Source organism: Puma concolor, chromosome C2 (genome assembly GCF_028749965.1).
Source record: "Puma concolor isolate L17-30 chromosome C2, mPumCon1.1.hap2, whole genome shotgun sequence".
Taxonomy (NCBI): Eukaryota; Metazoa; Chordata; class Mammalia; order Carnivora; family Felidae; genus Puma; species Puma concolor.
The window spans coordinates 64,784,939-64,808,554 of NC_141675.1; the positions used below are offsets into that span (position 1 = coordinate 64,784,939).

A 23,616-nucleotide genomic window follows, 5' to 3' on the forward strand; every position below is an offset into this window, starting at 1 on the left:
TGATTTTGCATTAATTTCTCGTAGGCTATTTCAATGCTGCTTAAATACCACTTTTTAAAGCTTGTATGGTATTGTATTTTAAAAGCTGATTTGTTTCCACCAAAGAGAGGGCTCCAAGAGGCAAGAGCTGTTTTTCAAACCCTTCCCCTTGTGAGAAAGTAGTTTTGCCAGTGAGGAATTTTTGGTAGTGAGCTGTCTGTTTGCATAGCTCCTGTGTATATGTTTTTATGCTGCTTCCGTATTCTTTCTTTTGCAAGACACATCATGGGGTGCAGGCTTCAGCTTTCATATCTCCTTAAAGGACCAGCCCTGCACCCATCAGAACTGAGTAAAACAGTTGTACACGGGTTCAGATAACAGCACCGTGTGCCCTTGCTGCCCAGTGCCTTAGGCTGTGAGCTCTTAGCTCTCCTCCTTGATCCAAATGCTTTTAGAAACCATCAGATGAAGAGCAAAAAGATAATCTATAAACCTATTTTTTTTAAAAGAGAGATAGGGGGTAGAACTCATATTGAGTCCTGAACCTGCTACAGAAGGTCACCTTACAACTATCAAAGCTTGAACTTTCTCATATATAAAGCCACATGGCACTCAGCAAAGTAACAAATAGCACATCAGCTGTTCCTGCCACCAACACATGCTTCCAGCACAGGCTCTCAGTCGCATTTCTTCATTGTTGTGGCCGTGTGTGCTAGGTGTAGGTTTTGAGACACTTTACAAATGGTTTGATGAATTGATTACACTAATTACTTTCAAATTACTAAATATTAACTATTTAATTAAATATTAAAGTACTGAGAGAACTGAAAATGCAATCGAATCAGTGTGTGCAGCTACTATGAAAACGGAAGTTTCCATGAAAACGAAAAGAAATGGTTCCCATGAAAATGAAAAGAAAGGGAAGATGAACGTGGTTCAGGCATAGGAATAATTCCACAGGACAAAGAGGGAAACCTATAACATGGAACACGCAACTGAAAGTTTGTGAGTGGTAAGAAGCACTGACGTTGGATTTCTATTATCCTAAGAATAATTCGGGGGAAGGCTCCAGACTCAAGGACGCTGGGACTAAAAATTCCCTTCAGAGATGTAACCTTAAAGGGAAAGGTAATTTTGTGCCAAGCCTCCGTGTCCACCAGGGGCCTGCTCATTTTTAGATTCTAGCACCACCTAGAGGAGAGAATGAAATAATTCCCGCCCACCGCTGAGTCACAAGAATCTTTCCTCTGTTAACCATTGTGCAGTTTTCAAGGCATTTGCATCTTAATATCTCATTTGATATTTAGGTAATTTTCTTCGAGATAGGATTTCCTATATTCATTGTATGGATGAAGAAATTAATCTCTCAGCAGCTTACTGTACAAAGAATTTGACCAATTTTTCATGTGACCAAGCATTCTCCATGAATTAATTTTTTTTTAGCAATGGTATTTGAGTATAATTTACATACCATGAAATTCACTAATTTTAAATATACACAAGTCAATAATTTTTTAGTAAATTTACTGAGCTGTGCAGCCATCACTATAATGCAGTTTTGGAACATTTTCATTAGCACAGCAAGATCCCTCCAGCCTCTTTCACACTGAATCCCCCTTCTCACCCCTGCCCCAGGCAATCACCACTCTGCTTTCTGTCTCCATAAATTTGCCATTCATGGAGATTCCATAGATACAACACGTGCTCTTTTGCAGTTGGCTTCTTCCACTTAGCATGATCTGTTTGAGGTTTATCCAGGCTCAGCCTTTATCAGGATTTCATTCCTTCTTATTGCTGAATAGTGTTCTATTGTATCAATAGACCACATTTTACTTGTCCATTAACCAGTTGGTGGACATATAAGGTCATTTCTAGTTTCTTCTATTATGAATAACATTTGTGTGAAAGTCATCTTTTTAAGCAAGAGTCTTTCATTACTTAAAAGGGTTGTGGGGACACCTGGGTGGCTCAGTTAAGCATCCAGCTTGGGCTCAGGTCACGATCTCATGGTTTGTGGGTTCAAGCCCTGCGTCAGGCTCTGTGCTGACAGCTCAGAGCCTGGAGCCTGCTTCAGAGTCTGTGTCTCCCCTCTCTCTCTGCCCCTTCCCCACTCATACTCTGTCTCTCTCTCCATCTCTCAAAAATGAATAAATGTTTAAACATTTTTGTAATAAAAAAATTTAAAAAAGGAAGTGAATAAAATGTGTAGTAGGAGATTGATTACATAAACTATGTGTATTGGGGGAAAATTAGGATAAACTCTCTGCAGATGCCCAAGAGAAAGACATTTGGGTCTCACGTTCAATACATGCACACACACACACACACACACACACACCCAGGAACCAAGGGACTCTTGGGAATATACTCTTGGAAAAGCAAAGTGTAGGGAAATAATTGAAGATTTGCTTTGATGGATTAACAGGATTCAAAGACAGTCTTTGTTGTTGTTGTTGTTGTTGTTGTTATTGTTGTTGTTAAGTAAGCTCTATGCCCAACATGGGGCTTAAATTTATTACCCCAAGATCATGAGTTGCATGCTTTTCCCATAGAGCCAGCCAGGCACCCGTCAAACACCATTCGTAAGAAATTTTTTCTTGTTGAGTCAATGCAATATGTAACAGATACAGACTTTGTTAATGCATCTGAGGTTGGGGGTTCCATTATAATCCTTCCTCATCGTGAAGATATCCATGTGAAGACTCGTTAAGATGGTGAATGTAAATCTTCCAAGTCTTTCCAAATCTTAGCACAGAGCCTGGCACACAGTGAGTACTGATGTTATTTTTGTAGGGTTGGATTGTGCTCTAGATACCCAGAAATAATGACACTGACTGCTGTTTACTCCAGCGAATGTTTCATGTGCTTTCATTGGATGTTTCTGGCTTGAGATCCAGGCAAACAGAGGTATAAATTTATTTTAGAGGTAATACAATGTTTGTGGAAGTGGAACCTCATTAAAAAAATATTGCTTATCACCCAGAATGCCATAGGCTGGTAGGAAGATGTAGTGAAAATCTGAAGGGAGTGCTTAGGACTTAGGGGGATAAATACCGGAACAATTAACATGATAAGTTAGCAACTCATTTTGCATATAAAAACATTGCTAAGGCTCTACAGAGTTTTTTTCTATTTATGGAAACCAGTCAGAGGTTCTTGGGTTTAATCAAAATTTAATACCCTGTGAGGGGAAATATGAAGAATACAAATTCTCAGTAATAGGCAATATGTCAAATGCAGTAAGTGCCAGTTTTAAAATAGTCCTTTTTGCTGTCCCTCCCCTTGTAGACTGTGCACCTGATCTGTAGTTAGGAAAACATGGCCAGAGCCATATTAAGTCTCTGGGAAAACAAAGGAATGAAATACATATTCTGTAGCAGGAAATATGTCCAAAATTCAACAAAACCATAATCTTTAAAATGATAAAGCAGCATATTCAAAAATGGCTAAATCAAGGGACTTTCCTCCAAGAAAATTTGAAGACTCTTATTTCATGTGGGGCAGGGCAGGTGAGACTTCCGTGAGCTGCACACACCTTTATATTCACTGGAGTGTAAATTTGAGAGGCCAAAGTAACCATGCGTTCCAGAAATCTTTTTGCTGAATAAGCCAAAATCTGAGGAGGGAAAGCCATTGGATGCACTTATCTGACACCAGAAGAACACAGTTCAGTCAGGCACAGAAATAAACACAGATATGCTATAGGCCTACTTAGGGAAACATCAGACAGTACTGACTCGGTGAAATACACGTATGGAGGATAGCAATCCTAGCAGGTTATTTTAGCACATTGACTTATTGGCACCAGTTTCTGTCGCCTTGTAGCCACACCCTTTGCCCTGTGACTTTGCAATTCTCACTAGAGGCATGGGTGTTGGGTTGGAACATGAGGTTTGCTGCAGCCAATGGATTGTGGGCAGGGTGGCCACGTGCCAGTTCCGCTTAGTATTTAGGAAGCATTTGTGCTTTTGGTGCCCTATTGTGCCTCTGCCGTTGTCATGAGAAGAAAATGTTGTGGCCAGCCCAGTGGCCCAAGTAGGAGGAAGAGAGACACATGAAGCAGGTCTGGACGCACACTCAGTCTAGATTAGCTACTCCCCGGCAAACCCACAGACGTACAAGCAAGAGTAAGTAATCATTGTTCAAAGCCGTAGGATTTTGAAGCTGTCAAGCAGCATTATTGTGACACTGTTACTGATATAAATGGCTATTTTATAGGGCTAGTTGACAGAAAAGCTGAGAGACTATTAATCTGAGAACTATCAGATCTTCATCTTCACATTTATTCTGTATGGATAATAGAAAGTTAAATTTTCAACAGAAACCTGAGCGTTTCCTATATCAAAAATTGATAGTTGGGCCATTCGAGAACCGAGAAAACAATTTCTGTACAGATTTATGTAGGATAGGGGTTGGGGACAAGTGTGCTTGGACTTTTGTTTAGATAACTAATTCTAGGGGCACCTGGGTGGCTCAGTTGGTTAAGCGTCCAACTTCGGCTCAGGTCACGATCTCGCGGTCTGTGAGTTCGAGCCCCGCGTCGGGCTCTGTGCTGACTGTTCAGAGCCTGAAGCCTGTTTCAGATTCTGTGTCTCCCTCTCTCTCTGACCCTCCCCTATTCATGCTCTGTCTCAAAAATAAATAAACGTTAGATAACTAATTCTACCTCATGCAGCCCACTCTGAAGACACTCCTCTTTTCACACCCTCCCTCCCCAAATGCTAGAAGACTTGTCAGTTTTCTGTGTCTCTCCTTGAAATCCTCTCTTTTCAAATCTCATTGGGTTTTGTGCAGCATGAATTCTCATTTGTCAGCCTTCTTGAATAACCCTGGTACATCTAAGAGCTGGCAAAAGGTTTCTGGCTTAAAGTAAGAGCGGAGCAGGTGTCAGAGCCATGGTGGCAGCCCAGGGAATCCATGATGGAGCTGACTGGACACAGGAATTGGGACAAAGCTTGGGGTCAGGTCCACGTTGGAATTTTGTTCCTAATTGTTTTGAGACCAACAATTCCAAGTTTCCTATTTCATACATGTTTACTCCATCTTGGATAAATGGAGGGCTAGGGCTCAGATTCCAGGCTGGAATTCCAGAAGCCTGAGTTGGGTATGAGGTTGAAGTGGGCCGGTAGACAGCAGAGATATGAGGCAGTCCTAAGCACCAGTGTGAAGGGACTGAACAGAAAGACACCAATAAGAGGCAATAGAGTCAGAACCAGACTGGAACAGCTGGAACATGCCAGAACAGCAGGTAGGACCAGGGCCTGAAGAGACGCTCTGGGCCCCAGTACCTGGCTGGGGGCATTTAGGTAGGTGCTACTAGCTTTGCCTGGCTAGAGCTCCAGGCTAGTTTGGAATGAGGCTCACTGAGAATGAGATGGGAGAGTTGTACGGGTCTGAGTCTGCCAATCATAAGTAGCAGGGAGCCCTTCCTTCATGCTGGCTTTCCTTCCTGAATCCTTATCTCTGCCTGAACAAGATGAATTATAAAGAAAGGAATGAAGACAAAAATCACCTAATATATTCCAACTTTTTAGAACTGCTTAGAACTCTCTAGTGAACAGTCTTTCTTCTGCTGCCAACCAGGAATTTTGTACTTCAAAAATGTCTGTGCTCCTAACATGTAACTTATTCCACTCCCTACCACTATGTGCCCCCACTACTTTATTTTCCTGCCAGGAAATAACAGCGTTCTACCTCCTTGAAGGGGATTAAGTCAATGTCTCACTGAGAGCTGAAGATAGACGCTAAAGAGGAGATGGGCATGATCTTCAGAAAAAGAACTTTAGCTTCTCTTGAAGGGAGGAAAGATGTAGATGGCTGTCTGCATGTGGTTCTGACCTACCATGCTGTTGGGGTGACATCCAGTTGCTTTGAACTGAGGGATTTCCCAGGACATAAGACTTTCAGTATTAATACTGGGCCAGTCACTGGATTTATGCTCTAGAAGGTGACAGACTTTTTAAAGGGTTAGCATATGGATGCAAAGGGACAGAATGCTTGGTAATGTGGCTGTACAGGTTATACACTGCCAAGTAACAAATTTTATTAGCTTTCTATTGCCTCATGAAAAATGACTACAAATGTAGTGGCTTAATCAGCACACATGTATTATCTCCCAATTTCTCTGAGTTAGGAGTCTGGGTATGGCTCAGCTGGGCCTCTGCTGAGGGTCACACAAGGCTGTAATCAAGGTATCAGCTAGGCTGCATTTTCATACAAAGGTTTGTCTGGGGGAAAAAAATCTGCTTCCAAATTCATTCAGGTTGTTGGCAGGATTCATTTTCTTGCATCTACAGAACTCATGATGGCTTGTTTGTATAATAACAGAGGAAGAGTCACTGGACTCAGAGAAAACCTAGTTCCTGCTTTAAGGACTTTCACTTGATTAAGTCAAGGTCACCCAGGATACTCTCTCTTCTGATTAACTCAAAATCAACTGACCTTAATTATATCTGCAAAATCCCTTCACCTTTGCCATATCCTATTGTCCAGAAGCAAGTCACAGGTCCTGCCTACACTTAAAGATGTGAACTGGGGTGCCTGGGTGGCGCAGTCAGTTAAGTGTCCGACTTCAGCCAGGTCACGATCTCGCGGTCCATGAGTTCGAGCCCCGCGTCGGGCTCTGGGCTGATGGCTCAGAGCCTGGAGCCTGTTTCTGATTCTGTGTCTCCCTCTCTCTCTGCCCCTCCCCCGTTCATGCTCTGTCTCTCTCTGTCCCAAAAATAAATAAAACGTTGAAAAAAAAAATTAAAAAAGATGTGAACACCTGGGATCAGGAATCGTAGGGGCCATCCTACAAACCGTTGTCATGCAAACCATCTCAAAACATAGGGGATGAAACAACATTAAAAAAAAATTGTTTCCTCATGATTCCATAGGCCAGTAGTTTGGGCTAGGTTTAGCAGGGCCATTCTGCTGATGACACTTGAGGTCACTCATGTGATTACAGATAGCTGACAGGTTGGTTGGGAGCATATTAGTCTAGGAGGTCTCAGCTTGACATGGCTCCACATGGTCTCCTCCTCTAGTAGAATGACCTGGGCTTCTTCACATGGCAGTCCCACAGTAACAAGAGAGAACAAGCCTTGGTGTGCAAGTTATTTTCAAGCTTGCATCACATTTGTGAATATCTCATTGGCCAAAGCAAGTCCTCTGGAAAAAGCTGGAGTCAATATGGGAGGGATCTACAGAAGGGCATAAATAGAGGAGATGTGATTCATTGGGGGTCATTCCTGGAACCAGCCACCACAATGGCATTGGGAGATGCAGTCAAAACTCCTCTTGCTCAGGTTTGGAAGGAGGGCCAATAGTTACCTATCACTAGTGGAACAGGAAGACCATACAGCACACATGGCAAAAACAGCTACAAAGTTCTCAAGATGAGAGGACTGTCCCCAAGTTTTCTGGACTGAGGTTCATGGGTTTCATAAATGGCCCTTGGGGGGTGCCTGGGTGGCTCAGTTAGTTAAGCATCCAACTTCAGCTCAGGTCATGATCTCACAGTTTGTGGGTTCGAGCCCTGCACCGGGCTCTGTGCTGACAGCTCGGAGCCTGGAGCCTTCTTAGGATTCTGTGTCTGCCTCTCTCTCTGCCCCTCCCCGGATCACACTCTTTATCTCTCTCTCTTTCAAAAATAAACATTTTTAAAAAATGGCTCTAGGTAGAGGGAGGGATCTTCTTAATAACAGCTGACATTGGACCTCTCAGTACGTTGGCAAGTCTGAATTTCTAAGTTTGACTTAGAAAAAACAAAGCATAAGAGGTTCGAGCAGTAACTTTATGCTGTGTATTTTTACTGGGATCTTTATAATTTGAAATCATAACACCTTGCTGCACATTTTCACACCACCATCACCCCTGGAAAATCTCTTTTTAGGCTTTTCTTTACAGCTCCATATTCAAACTGGATAGATTCTAGCAGACAAGAATCATTTATGCCAACACCCAAACTCCTAATAACTGCAGTCATAAATGCTACTGAACTATCTGCATCATGGGCTAAACAGAATGAAAGCACAGAGCTTTAAGTGAGAAATTATGAAAAAAAGTAATGAAAACTTTGGATTGAACATATATTCTGAACAAAGGAGGGAGAGGAGAAAGTGGTTAAGAGAATAAAGCAGGAAAAGGAAGCATGGTGTTCTTCTTTCTCCGTTATTACCTGGATTCAATAATATTTTTTTCAAACATTAAGATTAGGTGGTGTATTACTTTAAACCAACTTGGTCTTTCATGTAGGTTCTGTGTTGGTGGACATTGCTAGCCTCCCATGACTGGAGTTCATGAGAGCTATAGGTTTCCCCCACAACCTTCCTACTGGGTGGTATACTATAGCTAAAGGAATCTCAAACGGGATTCTTTCATAAAAGCATATGTTAACAAACAGGCACACAAGGAGTCATGCCTGTTCCTGAAGCTCAGAAAAAAGACTATGGCCTCTTGCATGGCTGAAGGCTTCGTATTCTGACAGTAGGATTTTCTTCTTTTTAGCCTAAAGCACCATTAGACATCCTCTATTGGATCTTGCAACAGACGTAGGTGTACTTGTCTTAAGTGCTGGCAAAAAGGACCTAATGGAATCCTAGACTTGAGGTATTACTCTGAAGTCAGTAAGACGTAGACTTGTGTGGTTCTGACAAATGTATCTTGAACACCATTTGCCCATGAAAACTTGTTTCTTTTCAAGATAATACACAAAGGCAGTCTTAAAAAAATCTGACACATTAGAGACAAAGCTAAAATCTTCTCTATGATAGCCCCCAATCTCAGTTTCATTCCCAAAGGGAACCACATATACTTAGATAGGTACTTATAAACACTTTACATAATGGTCATGTTATTCCAAAATGAATCTTTTACTTTTTATCTCCCCAACTTTTTATTATAAAAGCTTTCAAACATATGGAAAGTTGAAAAAGCATTAGTCTTCATATACTCTCCACCTAGGTTCATTCTGTGATATGTACTCTTTTTCTATAAGTTTATATATTTAACTGTATCTTTTAAAAGAATATGATACTTCATTCTTAAATATGTCACACGCAGCTCTGAAAAATATTTCTGTCATCTAACATAATTACTAAACCTTTTAATTTCGATTCTGTAAGTGTTATAAAAACTTTGGAAAGAGGGGAGCCTGTGTGGCTCAGTCAGTTAAGCGTCTGACTTCAGCTCAGGTCATGAGCTCATCGTCTGTGAGTTCAAACCCTGCATCAGGCTCTGTGTTGAAAGCTCAGAGCCTGGAGCTTGCTTCAGATTCTGTGTCTCCCTCTCTCTCTGCCCTTCCCCCACTCGCACACTGTCTCTCTCTCAAAAAAAAATAAACGTTAAAAAAATTCAAAAAAATTTTAAACACAAACTTTGGAAAGAAAGAAGAACATAAAAAAGAAAAATAAAAGAAGAAATAAGACCACCACCCAAAGATAAACTCTACTTACATTTTGTATCTTTAATTCTAATCTTAAAGCTGATTTTTAAGTAAAAATCAGCATTTCCTAAAGTGTATTTCATGCCATGGTTAAAAGACATTCTGTGACAGAGTTCAATTGTCCACTAAATTTGAAATACGTAAGTTTTAAAACTCTCTGTGTGATTCCAATGTGCTGCCTAAAGCTCGTGCTTATCAAAATGCAGTTTTCCATAGAATCAATCAGGGACTTCTTAAAATACAGATTCTGATCAGTGGGGCCCAAGATCCTGCATTTCTAGCATCTTCCTAGTTGATGCTGAAGCTGTTGGTCTGTGAATTATTTTTTGAGTATAAAGGCTTCACAGCACAAGAGAAGAGTGATGGGATAGGGTAGCAGATGTGGTATTATTTTGGAAAGGTCTTTCTAAATAACTGTACTGTACCACCTGAGCCCTGCTGCTTTAAAAGTCTAAGGTTATAAGTTTAGTATAATAATAAAAACGACCGGGGCGCCTGGGTGGCGCAGTCGGTCAAGCGTCCGGCTTCAGCCAGGTCACGATCTCGCGGTCCGTGAGTTCAAGCCCCGCATCGGGCTCTGGGCTGATGGCTCAGAGCCTGGAGCCTGCTTCCGATTCTGTGTCTCCCTCTCTCTCTGCCCCTCCCCCGTTCATGCTCTGTCTCTCTCTGTCCCCAAAATAAATAAAAAAACGTTTAAAAAAAAATAAAAAAAAAATAATAAAAACGACCTTTTTTATTGAGTAATCACTATCTCTATATGCTCTATATACGTTACCACATTTAAACCTCCAAATGCCCCTACCGAGTAGTATAGCAATGCTGTTGATGTACCATCCAAATGTCCCTCGCTACACTTCCAAATCCACCTACAGCCATAGTGAATGGTCCCCATGCACCTGCTTACCTTTAGCACCCATGTTGCTCTGCTGCTCAGCCACAGGATCTGGCTCAGTTCCACGCGAGAAAGCTGGCAATGCCAACCGCTGTCCGATCATGGTTTGTTTCACATATGCTGTTTAAATACAAGAATGTTCATCGAAGTTTTATTAATAACAGCCCCAAGATGTAAACAACCCAAATGTCCGTTAACAGAAGAATGGATAAAGTATAGTTTATTTATACAGTAGAAAACCGCAAAGCAATAAAAAAATAATGAACCACCACTGCTGGATGAATCTTACAGATAACCATGTCAAGCAAAAGAAGCCCAACAAGTTACCTGAAGTTCAAGAACAGAGGGAGGGGCCAAGATGGTGGAACAGCATGGAAGTTTTTTTTTGCGTCTCCCGTCCCTGAAATACAGCCGGATCAACACTAAACCATCCTGCACACCTAGAAAACTGATTTGAGGATTAACACAACAATCTGCACAACCTGAACCAGAGAACTCAGCAGGTATGCAGTGGGGAGAAGTGAACTGGGGGAGAAAGCCCCGGAGGGCAGGGAGCTGTTTTTGCTTGAGGAGAGAAGACTGAGACAGGGTAGGGGGGAGAGTATGGAAAACATCCCTCCTGCCTGAAAGCAGCTGGAGAGAAAAAACAAGAGTATGCAAGGGACTGAACAAAAAAGGGAGAAAGGATAAAGGAGAGGGTTTAAATTCCATTAAGACTCTATAAACAGTGCAGAGTCTGAAACTCAGCAGCTCTACCTGGCAGTGCGCTGGTAGGAAGGGCGAATCCCTAGTTGCAGAGAATGCGGTCCTTGGAGCCCTCAGGCCACAGGGGAGAGGCGGTTCCCCCGCTGGGAGGACATTTGGTAAAGGCAGTGCGCAGCTTCCCCATAGGCAAAGGCCCCAGGGGACCCAGGAGAACAACCACATTCACTGGTGCTGGAGCAAGAACGTTAAGGGTGAAGCCTGGCGCCAGATGTGTGTTGTGATTTTTCCATAATCCCTGAAACGCTGCTGCTACACGATCGCGTGAACTCTTTCTGGGGCGGGCTGGCACCCGGCCGCAGTCTCTGGGCATCAGAGGCAGCACAGTCCCGCGAACATTCCTGGGTGCGGCTGGCACCTGGTCATTGCTCAGTGAGACCCTCCCCCTGAAGGTCTGGGAGGGTCAAAGCTGCAGTCCCTCAGAAGAGACCGGTTGGGAAACACAGCCGCATCTGAGATAAAACTCAGGAGGGAGGTGCCGCCTGGCAACGTGACGGCTTGGTCACTGACAGTATAAAAGCGGGGAGGGGACGGAAGCCGGAGACAAAAGACGGGTACGCGATTGCTGGTCGGGGAGGGCACATAGTTCTCACACGAGATACTTGTTATCTGGGTGACGCCATTTTCACCCCTCCGGCGCATGCGCATGCACACCTACAGCAATCAACCCAGTAAGCTAAGCAGCGCCATCTAGTGGAGAATGGAGCCATTACACTAAGCCCCACCCAACTGGGCCAATCTCGCTCTTCAGGAACACAAGTCTCTCCGCCGGCTTAGTTTACGGACTATTAAGTGCTTCATAGTTCGACTTCTAGGGGAAACCGATGTAATTTCAATTGTACTTCACTCTGTTTGCTGGTCTATCTATTCAATTTTTTTTTCTTATTCTTGAATACAGAAAGAGAAAAATATTTATTTTCCATATCCATTAAAGATATTTTTCTTTAATTTTTTTTCCTACTATATTTTTTTACTTTTTTGTAAAATTTTCAAATTCTATTTTTTACTTCCATCATTTCATTTTATTCTATTTCATTATATTCATTTTTTCAAATTTTCAAACATTTTCCTTTTTTTTTCTTTTCTTTTCTTATCTTTCCCTTTTTTTCTCTATTCTATCAAGCTCCTTGAAACAACCAGACCAGAATACACCTAGGATCTAGCATCCTTTATTTGGTTTTTGGGGGGTTGTTTTTTTTATTTTTAATTTTAATTTTTTTAATTTTAATTTTTTTTACCTTATTAATTCCTTTTCTTCCTTCAAAATGACGAAATGAAGGAATTCACCCCAAAAGAAAGAACAGGAAGTAATGACAGCCAGGTACCTAATCAACACAGATACAAGCAAGATGTCTGAACCAGAATTTAGAATCACGATAATAAGAATATAGCTGGGGTTGAAAACGGATTAGAACCCCTTTCTGCAGAGATAAAAGGTAAGTCAGGATGAAATAAAAAATGCTATAACTGAGCTGCAATCTCGAGTGGATGCCACAGTGGCAAGGATGGATGAGGCAAAGGCTATATCAGTGATATAGAGGACAAACTTATGGAGAACAATGAAGTGGAAACAAAGAGGGAGATTTAAGAATTAGAGAAATCAGTGACTCATTAAAAAGGAACAATGTCAGAATCATAGGGGTCCCAAAAGACGAAGATAGAGAAAAAGGGGTAGAAGGATTATTTGAGCAATCATAGTGGAAAACTTTCCTAACCTGGGGAAAGACACAGACATCAAAATCCAGGAAGCAAGAGGACTCCCATTAGATTCAACAAAAACCAGCCATCAACAAGGCACATTCTAGTCAAATTCACAAAATACTCAGGCAAGGAAAGAATCATGAAAGCAGCAAGGGAAAAAAAGTCCTTAACCTACAAGGGAAGACAGATCAGGTTTGCCACAGACCTATCCACAGAAACTTGGCAGGTCAGAAAGGAGTGGCAGGACATATTCAATGTGCTGAATTGGTACTTCAGTATTAACCTTTGGTCTTTGTTATCAACAATCCTCCAATGACTGTTCAGTTAATACTTACATGCAATGCTCTCTGTTAAAATGACCAATGTGGCTCCATCTTTTCTTTCTTTCTTCCTATCAGTCGGGGTTCAAAACCCTAGGGGATTATATATTAAGAGATTGCAAAGAATTACTTTATGCAATTGTGGGGACTGGCAAGGCAAGGCTGAAGTCTGTAGAGCAGGCCATCAGGAATGATGGACTGGAACTGTTAGGTACAAACTCTTGTCTCTGCAGGCAGAATTTCTTCTTCCTGAGGAAAGCATCAGTTTTGCTCTTAGAGCCATTCAACTGGTGGACTCAGGCCCAGCTAGAGTATTCAGGATAATTTCCCTTACTGAAAGTCAACTAGTTATGAAGTTTAATTATATCTACAAAATACCTTCACAGCCACATTTGGATGAATGTTTGTTCAAATAACTGGGGACTAACTAGCCATGTTGACACATAAAACTGACAATCACAGGGGCGCCTGGGTGACTCAGTCGGTTAAGTGTCAGACTCTTGGTTTCAGCTCAGGTCATGATCTCATGGTTCGTGGGTTCAAGCCCCACATTGGGCTCCATGCTGGTAGTGTGGAGCCTGCTTAAGATTCTCTCCCACCATCTCTCTCTGCCCCTTCCCTGTTCTCTCTCTATCTCTGTCTCTCTCAAAATAAATAAATAAACATTAAAAAAAAAAACACCTGCAATCACAGCCTACCTTTGACTTCCCCCAAAGCTGTGATAGAGAGCTGTATGCACTGAGAGCTTCTCAAGTGTTCACGCATCTCTGCTGCTTTGCTTGAGGGTTTACAAGAGTTATGTTCCATGTGACACCTGTGAAGCAGGACTGAGCCTGCTGCTCACGGCCATAGCCTACTCACAAATGCTCTCATATTGGTGCTTCCCCTTCCCTGCCTCACTTTTCCTTCTTCTCCCCTTGAGCTTTCTGGGGTTACCCCCCAGCAAATTACCTGCATCCTAGTCCATTGTGCAGGGTCCACCATTGGGGAAACACCAATTATGACAAGTAAGTATCATCATCCACTCCATTTTATGCCTTCCTGTCCTCTATACCAGCCAAAATGATCTCTTAAAAATGTATTGTATCAGTACCCCTCCAACCCACTTAGAATCCTCCAATGGATTCTTAGCAATTAGGACAGAATTCAGCCTCTTAACTAAGATGTAAAATTTCAACCTGGCCTGCCCTTGCTGTGATTCCAGTGTCATTTCCTACTATCTCCTCATTCACTTTCGGCTACGCTGGCCTTCTGCTTGCTCCTTAATCACACCAGAGTCATTCTGCCTGACACTTTGCATTTGCTATCCCCATTGCCTGAAACATTTCCACCTGTTTTCACATGGATGACTCCTTTCACCACTCAGATCTTTCTGAAATGCCACTTTCTTAGAGAGACCTTCCCTTAATCATTCTACTAACATAACATTCTTTCTTCTAAGATTTGCAAATCTATTATTCACTTCACAACACCTCTGCTTTTCTTTTAGGACTTCCGACTATCTGAAATTCTCTTCTTTTTCTTTTACTTCCTGATTGTCTGTCTCCTTTCCCTCTGCCTCCAGATATGTATTGATCACCACTGTATCCTCAGGACTCAGAATAGTGCTCAAGGCATTGAAGACCCTTGTTCAATATTTGATGAACAAATAAATAATTATAAAAACACATATAGTTTAAAAACCTGAAAATCACTTCCGACCATGTCTATGAGTCATAGTAGGGATGACTAAGGTGGAGTAAAGGTGAACTTCACAAGCATTGGAGTAGAGGTCAAGATACTGAGAGGTCAAGGTGTTAGAAGAGCTACCTATCTGGACAATGGGATGACCCTAGTTAACAGTAAAAAACAATGAAAAATCTCTGTGGTTTAGGTGGGAGTGAACAGAGGATTGGTAGATGATAGGTAGAGAGTAATGAAATATAATATTAAGGTATTTGTTGTGTGTGTATGTTTTTTAGGATTCTCAAAAATCCCATCCATATCTGTTATTGTATTAATTCCAAAAGCACTCAATAATCCTATTGTTCATTTCTTATAGATTCCCTTACCATGTTTCCCATAATAGTCTCTTTCAAACATAGCACAGGGATTCACACAAAGTAAGTGCTCAATAAATATTTGTGTAGTAAAAGAAACTGAGGTTTAGAATGATCGTGTTATTTACCCAAAGATCCTGCCCAATAAAATATTGACAGAGCTAGGATTTAACTTCAGCGTCCATTCTCTTAATTATTAAATAACATTGCCTTTGTCTAAAGACTGTTTTAGCAAATAGACCTGTTTTCCTTCAGAGTTACAACTGTATATGTTTTTAAAACTCCCCAAATACTTTGAGGATAAGATTCAAGAATCAAAGAGATCATTGGGATTTTTGAAAATGGGAAGGAGAAGGTCAAGAAAGGTCAGTGAAGTATTTAAACCTGGGCTGAAGTTGGTATTCTTTGTAGCCTGATAGTGTGGGGGAGTGAAAGGAAACAGCACAGTTTATAGGCTGCTTCAACTGGACTTACTCCCTCAACCTTGTGGGGTCAACTCTAAATATTTGGGAGGTCTGTTCCTTTCTCTCTACCCATTATTTAGACTTTATCCAGGTCATTTAATCTCTCAGTTCTCTGCTCCATAAAGTGTGAAAAAATAACAGCTGCTCTGATCTACCATGAGCATGCCCAGCTATTCTGGGATCATATTTGGAAATGTTTTAAGCTCTCTGGAGAAGGGTAAACTAGTTGATGGCATTACACTGCTCTTCTGTACATTTACCTGGTCAATATCACACTCTAATGAATGAACATCCTCAAGTGGTGAATGAAATAGCAGCATAGTCTATGGGGAAAATACCCACACATACACTCCAAATCATCCGAGGCCCCAATTTTTTTCCTGGTCGTGACTCCTCATATCAAGTTGGAGAGATCTATTTTATCAGAGAAAGTGCAGGAGTCTTGGGTTGGGTGCATGGTCTCGGAAATCCTGAAGTAATTCTGAATGAATATCTGGCTGTGGGTACATGATTTATGTTTATACTGTTTTTTACAATTTGCACAGCATTTTCACTTATTGTCTTATGTACTCTCTATTACAAGTCCTACCTTCCACAGTAAAATCAGAAGTTTAGTTTACAATGGATGTTCAACTAACATTACCTGTCTTTAATTCCTTCAAATATTTATTCCCAACTACAAATCTCTGGAGAGATCAAACAAGGCAAAAAAAAAAAAAAAAAAATCTTGCAGTTTAATGATTTTGGTGCCATTTGCCAAATGAATAAATTGATGGTCATTTGGCTTGTGTCTGCCTTAAGTTGGACACAAGTTGAGTAGTGCATACAACCTCATAGGAGATTGTTAACATTCCTCATGTGCTTATTTTGGATAGGAACAAAGAGCTCTTTGAGGTCTCAGACACTCCCTCAGATACTCTGGGCACCTCAAAATAAAAGGAGTAGCCAAGATAAAAATTATGTTGAAGTAGTTTGCTTCTGTACTGAGGCCCTCAATAGTGGTAACTATACAAACTCAGGTAAGGTTCAATAATTTATTTCTCTGGCCAACATATGGGAGAAACTCTCAGGCTGAGTGACTTTACTTTCCCTTCAGATGCTCCGTGCTCATCTGTATCTTGCTTTGGATGGTAATGGATGCATTTGTGTTGAACAGCATCTTTGCTTCAATAAATAAAAAATGGCAGAGGTAAATTTAAATTCTTTCTTTTCATTTTTCCTAATGAGAACTGAATATTTGGTTCTCTATTGTATTGCTATTATTTATGATCATTAATATTTTATTTGATGTGCATCCGTGTCTTCATGTGTAAAAAATGCAAGGGCCACAGAAGCAAAAAGAATACTTATCATTTAAGCTTTTCATATAGTATCATTTCAGAGCTGTTATAATGGCCATTTTCTGTTTGTAATACAACATTCCTTTTAGAAACCACTGTACTTGTAGCTTTCTCCGACCTATTAAAATATCAAAGAAGATGCTTCTCTCTTCTTTAACTCTCTTAACCTCTAAAAAGGCAAGGTATCTTACTAATATGTTATTTGCAAGTATATTTGAAAAATGAGGTCAAGTGAAACAGATCCCACTACTTACAAGAATAGAAAGAAGAGTTGAGGTTGGCTTCAGTGAACAAGAAATACCATGGCTTAATCAGAATTCAGGTTCCTGAATACAATGGACTTCTTTTCCAGGTATTGGAAATCTATTGTGATAGAAATCTATCATGGCAGCTTTTGACAACCGTTTAACAATTCGTATAATAGAACTCAGTGTGATTATGAAGACAAAGGCTTTGGAATTTTTGCCAGGAAGGTAATGTCCATCTTCTAGGATGCAGAGTTATCACCAAATAACCAACTCATGAAAATAATAGAGTGGGGCGCCTGGGTGACTCAGTCGGTTGAGGGTCCAACTCTTGATTTCGGCTCAGGTCATGATCTCACGAGTTTGTGACTGCAGGACCCGCATCAGGCTCTGTGCTGACAGCATGGAGCCTGCTTGGGATTCTATCTCTCCCTCTCTCTCTCTGCCCATCCCCAGCTTGTGCATGTTCTCTCTGTCTCAAAATAAATAAATGATGAAAAAAAAACTTAAAAAAAATAGAGCAATAACCAAATATCTACCTGGGAAAACAAGAAATCCGGTGGGAGTGGGGGTGGGGAAAGGAGCATAATGGCCAATGTGTGTGGTAGCTAGCCTCTAAGATGACACCAGTAATACCTGCCTCCTGATATTCTTGCTGTGTATAGTCTTCTCCCCTACTGAATAAGGCTGACTGGTGTAATCAATAGGATATTGTTGCAATGATGGCTTATGATTTCCAAGACAAGGTCATAAAAGATGTATGACTTCTGTTTTGCTCACTCTTGGACCATTCACTCTGGGGGAAGCCAGCTGCCATGTTGTGAGATCGCTCAAGCAGTCCTATGGTATGAGGATTTTCATTTCCCTCCCTCCCTCCTTCCCTCCCTCTTTCTTTCTTTCTTTCTTTCTTTCTTTCTTTCTTTCTTTCTTTCTTTCTCTTCCTTCCTTCCTTCCTTCCTTCCTTCCTTCCTTCCTTCCTTCCTTCCTTCCTTCCTTCCTTCCTTCCTTCCTTCCTTCCTTCCTTCCTTTCTTGCCTTCCTTCTTTCCTTTCTTTCTTTCTTGCCTTCCTTCTTTCCTTCCTTCCTTTCACCTGCCTTTTTATTTAAATTCCAGTTAGTTAACATACAGCGTAATATTAGTTTCAGATATACAATTTAGTGATTCAACACTTCCATACAACACCTGGTGCTCATCACGGCAAGTGCACTCTTTAATTCACATCACCTATTTAACCCATCCCCCACTCATCTCTCCTCTGATAACCATCAATTTGTTTTCTATAGTTAAGTTTCTTGGTTTGCCTTTCTGTCTCTCCCCTGCCCCACCATGATCTTTTGGTTTGTTTCTTAAATTCCACATGAGTGAAATCATGTGGTATTTGTCTTTCTCTGACTGACTTATTTTGCTTAGCATAATACTCTCTAGCTCCATCCACATTTTTGTAAATGGCATTATTTCGTTCTTTTTTATAGAAGAGTAATATTCCATTATATTTACATAGCACTTCCTTGTTATCCATTCATCATTCAATGGACATTTGGTCTCTTTCCATAATTTTGCTATTGTTGTTAATGCTGTTATAAACATCAGGATTTATGTATCCCTTCAAATTAGTATTTTTGTATCCTTTGGGTAAATACCTAGTGGTGCAATTGCTGAACTGTAGGGTAGTTCTATATTTAACTTTTTGAGGAATTTCCATACTGTTTCCCAGAGTGGCTACATCAGTTGCATTCCCACCAACAGTATAAGAGGGTTCTCCTTTCTCCACATTCTCACAAAAACCTCTTGTATCCTGTGTTGTTAATGCTAGCCATTCTGACTGGTGTGAGGTGATATCTCATTGCAATTTTGATTTGTATTTCCCTGATGATGAGTGACAATGACCATCTTTTCATGTGTCTGTTAGCCATCTGTATGTCTGGCCATCTGTGTGTCTCCTTTAAATGTCTATTCATGTCTTTTGCCCATTTCTTAACTGGATTATTTGTGTTTTGGGTGTTGAGTTTGATAAGTTCTTTATATATTTTGGATACTAACTCTTTATCAGATAGGTCATTTGCAAATATCTTCTCCCATTCTGAAGGTTGCCTTTTCATTTTGTTGATGGTTTCCTTTGCTGTGTACAAGCTTTTTACTTTTATGAAGTCCCCATAGTTTATTTTTGCTTTTGTTTCTCTTGCCTCAGGAGACCTATCTAGTAAGAAGTTGTTATGGTCAAGGTCAAAGAGATTATTTCCTATGTTCTTCTCTAGGATTTTAATGGTTTTCTGTCTCACATTTAGGTCTTTCATCCATTTTTAACTTATTTTTGTGAATAGTGTAAGAAAGTGGTACATTTTCATTCTTTGCATGTCATTGTCCAGTTTTCCCAACACCATTTGTTGAAGAGACTGTCTTTTTTCCAATGGAAAAAATATCTTTCCTGCTTTGTCAAAGATCAATTGGTTGTTTAGTTGTGGATTCATTTCTGGGTTTTCTATTCTGTGTTACTGATCTAAGCATCTATTTTTGTGCCAGTACCATACTGTCTTGATCACTACAGCTTGTAATGTAACTTGAAGTCCAGGGGCACCTGGGTGGCGCAGTCGGTTGAGCGTCCGACTTCAGCCAGGTCACGATCTCGCGGTCCGTGAGTTCGAGCCCTGTGTCGGGCTCTGGGCTGATGGCTCAGAGCCTGGAGCCTGTTTCCGATTCTGTGTCTCCCTCTCTCTCTGCCCCTCCCCCGTTCATGCTCTGTCTCTCTCTGTCCCAAAAATAAATAAATGTTGAAAAAAAAATTAAAAAAAAAAAAAGAAGTCCAGAACTGTGATGCCTCCAGCTTTGCCGTTCTTTTTCAAGGTTGCCTTGGCTATTCAGTCTTTTGTGGTTCCGTACAAATCTTGGAACCACATTGTTTCCATTGTTTGTTCTAGCTCCATGAAAAATGCTGTTGGTATTTTGATAGGGATTGCATTAAATATGCAGATTCGTTTGAGTAATATAGACATTTTAACAATATTTTTTTCTTCTAATCTGAGAGCAGGGAATGTCTTTCCATTTTTTTTGCATCATCTTCAATTTATTTCATAAGTGTCCTATAGTTCTCAGAGTAGAGATCTTTTATCTCTTTGGTTAGAGTTATTTCTAAGTATCTTATGGTTTTGAGTGCAATTGGCAATGGGATTGATTCCTTGATTTCTCTTTCTACTGCTTCATTATTAGTGTATAGAAATGCAACAGACTCCTGTATTGATTTTGTATCCTGCGACTTTATGGAATTTGTGTATCAGTTTTAGCCATTTTTTGGTGGAGTCTCATGTTATCTTCAAATAGTATCATGTTATCTTCAAATAGTGGAAGTTTGACTTCTTCCTTGCTGATTTGGATGCCTTTTATTTCTTTTTGTTGTCTGATTGCTGTGGCTAGGACTTCCAAATTATGTTAAATAACAGTGGTGAGAGTGGACATCCCTGTCTTGTTCCTGACCATAGAGGAAAGCTCTCAGTTTTTCCCCATTGAGGATATTAGCTGTGGGTATTTTGTGTTAGAGGTATGTTCCCTCTAACCCTACTTTGTTGAGGGTTTTTATCATGAATCGATGTTGTACTTTTTCCAATGCTTTTTCTGCATCTATTGAAGGGATTGTATGGCTCTTATCCTTTCTTTTATTGTTATACATCTTGTTGATTAATTTGTGAATACTGAACCACCCTTAAAGCCCAGGAAAAAATACCACTTGATCATATAATGTACTGTTGGATTTTGTTTGCTAGTATTTTATGGAGAATTTTTGCATCCATGTTCATCAGGGATATTGACCTGTAGTTCTCTTTTTTAGTGGAGTCTTTGTCTGGTTCTGGTATCAGGGTAATGCTGGCCTCATGGAATGAACTTGGAAGTTTTCTTTCCATTTCTATATTTTAGAATAGTTTGAGAAAAATAGGTATTAACTCTTCTTTATTTTTTTAAAATTTTTTTTTCAACGTTTATTTATTTTTGGGACAGAGAGAGACAGAGCATGAACGGGGGAGGGGCAGAGAGAGAGGGAGACACAGAATCGGAAACAGGCTCCAGGCTCTGAGCCATCAGCCCAGAGCCCGACGCGGGGCTCGAACTCACGGACCGCGAGATCGTGACCTGGCTGAAGTCGGACGCTTAACCGACTGCGCCACCCAGGCGCCCCGTATTAACTCTTCTTTAAACGTTTGGTAGAATTCACCTGGTCCTGGTCCTGAGTTTTTGATATGTTGGAAAATTTTTGATTACTGGTTCAATTTCTCTTGTTATCAGTTTTTCAAGTTTTCTGTTTCTTCCTGTTTCAGTTTTGGTAGTTTTTATGCTTTAGAAGTTTACCCATTTCTTCCAGGTTGTCCAATTTGTTGGCATATAGTTTTTAATAATATTCTTTTAAAATGTTTGTACTTCTGTAGTGCTGATTGTTATTTCTCCTCTCTTATTTGTGATTTTATTTATTTGGGTCCTGTTTTCTTTTTGACAAGCCTGGATAGGGGTTTATCCATTTTATTAATTTTTTTCAAAGGACCAACCTTGATTTCATTGATATGTTCTATTGTTTTTTTTAGTTTCTATATCATTTATTTCTGCTCTAATTTTTATTATTTCCTTCCTCCTGCTGGCTTTAGGCTTTGTTTGTTGTTCTTTTTCCAGCTCCTTTAGGTGTAAGTTTAGATTGTTTCTTCGAAATTTTTTTTTGTTTCTTAAGGTTGGCCTATAATTGCCATGTACTTCTCTTTTAGGACTGCTTTTGCTGCATTCCAAAGGTTTTGGACTGTTGTGTTTTCATTTTTATTTGTTTCCTTGTATTTTTTAATTTCTTCTTGGCTTTCCTGGTTGACCCATTCATTGTTTAGTATGATGTTGTTTAACCTCCATACATTTGTGGTCTTTCCAAATTTTTTATTGTGGTTAACTTCAAGTTTCATAGTGTTGTGTTCAGAAAGTATGTGTGGTATGATCTCAGTCTTTTTGTATTTGTCAAGGGCTGATTTGTGACCTAGTATGTGATCTATTCTGGAGAATGTCCCATGTACACTGGAAAAGAATACGTATTCTATTGCTTTATGATGGAATTTCCTGAATATATATGTTAAGTCCATCTGGTCCAGTGTGTCAAAGCCGCTGTTTCCTTGTTGATTTTCTGCTTAGATTATCTGTCCATTGCTGTAAGGGGGTGTTAAGATCCCCTACTATCATTGTATTATTATCAGTGAGTTCCTTTATATTTGTTATTAATTGTTTTTATATTTTGGGGTGCGTAAATATTTACAATGTTAGATCTGCTTGTTGGTTTGTCCTCTTTATTATGATATAGTGACCTTTTTCATCTCTTGTTATAGTTTTTGGTTTAAAATATAGTTTGTCTGATATAAGCATTGTTACTCCATCTTTCTTTTGAAGTCCATTCACATGATAAATGTTCCTCCATTCCCTCACTTTCAATTTTTTTATAATTTTTATTTTTGAGAGAGAGAGAGAGACAGAGCACAAGTGGGGGAGGGGTAGAGACAGAGAGGGAGACACAGAATCCGAAGCAGGCTCCAGGCTCTGAGCTGTCAGCACAGCTGACATTTAGTCTATTTATATTTAGAGTAATTATTGATATGTATTTAGTGCCATTTTATTACTTGCTTTGTCATTGTTTCTGGAGATTTTCTCTATTCCATTCTTGACTTTGTTACTTTTGGTCTTTCTTTTCCACTCAAAGAGTCTCCTTTAATATTTCTTGCAGGGCTCATTTAGTGGTCATGAGCTCACCGTTAGTTTTTGTCTGTGAAACTCTCTCTTCTATTCTGAATGATAGCCTTGCTGGATAGAATACTCTTGGCTGCATATTTTTTCCCATTCAGCATGTTGAATATACCATGCCACTCTCTTCTGGCTTGTTTCTGTGGACAGATCTGCAGTTTGCCTTTTGAGTCTTCCCTTGTAAATTAGGGGCTTCTTTCATCTTGCTGCTTTTAGGATTTTTTCTTTATTACTATATTTTGCAAATTTAATTATAATATGTCTTGTTGTTGGCTGGCCTTTGTTGATTTTTTTTTTCTTTTGTTGATTTTGATGAGAGTTCTCTGTGCCTCCTGGGTCTGGATGTCTGTTTCCTTCCACAGATTAGGAAATTTCCTCAAATTTTCTGCCCCTTTCCCTCTCACTTCTTCTTCTGGGACTCCTATGATAAGAATGTTATCATGTTTGATGGAGTTGCTGAGTTCCCTTATTCTTGTGTTCCATAATTCTTCTTTGTCTGTTTTGTTCAGCTTCATTATTTTTCATTATTTTATCTCCCATATCATTTATTTCTCTACTTCTTCCATCCTTGTGTTCATTGCAGCAAGTCTGTTTCAAATCTTAGTTATTACATTTTTCATTTCTGACAGATTGTTTTTAACTCCTTTATCTCTGTGCTAAGGAAGTCTTGAAGTCTTCCGTTCTTTTCTCAAGCGCAGC

General features: G+C 40.1%; 1 long non-coding RNA gene across 1 annotated transcript in view; it reads left to right on the top strand.

The window, feature by feature from the left end:
• Positions 1-3,963: 3,963 nt before the first annotated feature.
• Positions 3,964-23,616, top strand: part of LOC147577295 (uncharacterized) — a 48,537-nt gene continuing 28,884 nt past the window's right edge. The window contains exons 1-3 of the long non-coding RNA XR_015240123.1: positions 3,964-4,106; positions 8,470-8,571; positions 10,590-10,801. This is a non-coding gene — a long non-coding RNA (uncharacterized LOC147577295). The remainder of the gene's footprint in view (positions 4,107-8,469; positions 8,572-10,589; positions 10,802-23,616) is intronic.